At 38.1% G+C, this 3,154-nt stretch overlaps 1 protein-coding gene across 1 annotated transcript in view; it reads left to right on the forward strand.

Moving 5' to 3' along the window:
- The window catches only part of LOC106528395 (amino-terminal enhancer of split), a 14,616-nt gene that overhangs the window by 1,692 nt on the left and 9,770 nt on the right, over positions 1-3,154 (forward strand). The window lies entirely within an intron of this gene.

A 3,154-nucleotide genomic window follows, 5' to 3' on the forward strand; every position in this document is an offset into this window, starting at 1 on the left:
CCATAAAAGGCTATGTTTCCTGCCTCAGATACAAGGAAGTGTTCATTCATTCATGAAAAATGACAGCAAAAACTAAAGAAGAACTTTACGAGTTCAGAGATTGAAGTCCGTCTGTCAGAGATCCAGAAAAGAAAATCTGTCATTTTTAGCAGGTCAGCTGTGGAATAAAATGAGCTGCTGAAAGTATAAACAACTGTGTTAAATCATTTTCATTTATTCAGAAGCCACGGCGCTGCGCACCGTATGCCCCCCCGCTGCGCGGTCTCAAGTGGTCTCAGATGTGGGTTTGAAATAAGCATATTAAAATGATTTCAAAATAAGTCTGGCACTTTGGAGAGAAAATCCAGGACTTGCTGGAGGGATTATGTATCCCCTCTGGCCTGGGAACGTCTCGGAGTCCCCCAGGACGAGCTGGAAAGTGTCGCTGGGGAGAGCGGGGTCTCTCTGCTGCTGCCCCCGCACCCGATAGCGGATAAACCATCCGGGCGGACAATTTATATTGTTAGTCTAAATTATTACTTTTTAAATTATAACTCTAATTCAAGCAGAATAGCCTATTGTCAACATAATTATGGAGTGTGATTTATTTTCAACTCAAAATGTCTTCATACTAACGAAATATAAAGTTATTAGGGAGGAAAATCAGTCTGGATAACAGCAGACTGACTGCTCGTAAAATATACGACAGGTCTGGACCACTCGTGAATTTTGTTCGTATCTGAAAAAAATCTTAGAATACGAAAACATTGGTAAATGCCACAAATTCTCCTAAATCACTCGTACGCACAATTTAATAACAAATCTGTGCGTACGAACGGTTCTTGCATGAGGCCCAATGTCTCTAAAAAAAATTAATGAACACATAAAAGGACTAACCTTTAACAGTTTGTGTGTTTTCTAACGCTAGTTTTGCTGTGGTGGCCATTAGGGTTGGGTGATATTGGCAAAAAAAATTAACCGCAATTAATTGTGGCATTTAGCCAATAACAATTAATATGATGATTAATCCCCTGGAGTCCCTGGACGCCTGCATGCTCTAGTCACATGACCAATTTAAATCACTTTTTAGTGGGAAAGATTTGCTCTCTGTAAAAATCTGTTCCAACTTGTGTCAAAAGTACAAACTTCAGACTATACATCAATTTTTAAATTGTGTTGATAGATAAAGTAAAACCGGAGTTATGGTGAATAAATAACAAAACGTTTATTTAATGTGTGTCACATTCAAAGCGGAGAGGAGCATCGAGCGGACTGACCTGGGAAATCTTCTGCCTGGTGGCATTTATCATATTAATCATCAAAAAAATAATAGATTAAAGTTTTTCTGATGAATAATTGCACACAATAAGATTTTGCCCAACCCTAGTGGCCATCTTAAATTGGTTTTGCTGCTAAATGTATTAATTTAGATTGAGATCCAATGTTTGTTTCATGTAAGTTTAAACAAAATCCACCCAGTGGTGCTTGAGCTACATTTGCAGACACTGACTAAAGCTTTAATATCTGCCTAAATATAAAACTGAATCGTTCTTTAAGGGCATTTTAGAATTCTTGTCATTTTTAAAAGTTGGCGTATAGAGCTGGGCAGTAATTCAATAATACTACATATATCACAATACACATATGAAAATTTATCCAATAGAATGTTGATAATTTCACTGAAGTCAGATCCAGAACCACATGGCATTCTGGGGGATGTAGGCAGAGGAAAGGCTTTAGTCGCTCGACTTCTCTCGGCCCAGTTAAGCAAGGTTGGTGGCATCAACTCACTAACTAAACAACCTGTTGAGTAACACACACAGTAGCAGTTTCATGTTTTTTCGGCACCGTGCCTTGTAACTGATAAAAAGGACAAAGTGGAGTGAAAGGAGAAAGTGAGTGCAACAGCTCAACAGGAAATTGTGGATAAAGAGGAAAAGTCACGTCACCAGTTTGGCTGTAATAATCTGCCTTTTTTTCTCCTGGTCTTTATTTCAAATGGGTAAATCAAAAACCTAATCAGTAATTATCAACTGATGTGAAACATTTTATACTTTGAAAACTTTTTTAAGCCACATCACCTAGCCCTAATCTATAAGTTCATCATTTAGTCCAGAATATTCCCCAAAGGCAACAAATGTTCCTTTTAAACATATTTAGAACTAAATCTAAAAGAAATGCAACTAATTTTCTTATTGGCAGGTGAAGTAAATGTTTATTTTTTCAATCCCCTAATTGGATTAAAGGGATGTAAATCATATATTGATTTGTTGGATAATGATACAATGCTTCTCTATCATAAAGTTTGTCATGATATTGATATATCAGTTTATTTCACAAGTCATCAATCGATATGATGCAATATCATATGCTCATCTAAAACAATCACTTACTAAAGGATTGTGTTAGATGGGCATATATAATATCAATCCACAGTGGGCATATGATGATATGAATTGTTTGTTTTGTCTTGATTGAATCATTAATCATTTTATCAATATATCGACGTGGTTCGATGTGCTGTTACACCCCATTTGGATCATTGATAAATTGACACAATGTGTGCTTTTTTGCTTTTAGACAAACAAAAGTCTTATATCTGTAGACTCAAAGTTACACTTGCAGTGTTGACCTTTGTGCAACCGAATGACTACTTCTCTGTTCAATCCCATAATCCATCTGGGAAACCTCCTGCCTTTGTGCCACTTATTTAGAGAGTAATAAGGTTTAGGGAGCCAGATAAACGCTGGGATTACAGGTTTAGATGTAGTCTAAACATAACCAGTCTCTTGCATATGGTCCGCATGAGCATGCTCACACTAATGTCAACACACTGCCCCGATCGACGAACTGCGTGCTTTCGTGCGGTGACAGATGTTGCGTATCACTTCTTTTAAGACCGCCGCGCTCAACCACTGTGTTAACGCCAACACACAGAATGTCTTATCTTGTTTGAGGCTCTGTGATCCAAAACGCTGATGAGTTTAGACCAAACTTTACTTTGGCTGTCTCACAGGGTTAATCTGCGAGGTCAAGCTGCTGGTTTTTTTTTTTTAACAACCTCGAGCACACTTTGATTAAAATGCACTCAGGAGCAGCAGGACAGACGTGTGTGTGTGTGTGTGTGTGTGTGTGTGTGTGTGTGTGTGTGTGTGTGTGTGTGTGTGTGTGTGTG

This window comes from Austrofundulus limnaeus, unplaced genomic scaffold, assembly GCF_001266775.1.
Source record: "Austrofundulus limnaeus strain Quisiro unplaced genomic scaffold, Austrofundulus_limnaeus-1.0 Scaffold376, whole genome shotgun sequence".
NCBI lineage: Eukaryota > Metazoa > Chordata > Actinopteri > Cyprinodontiformes > Rivulidae > Austrofundulus > Austrofundulus limnaeus.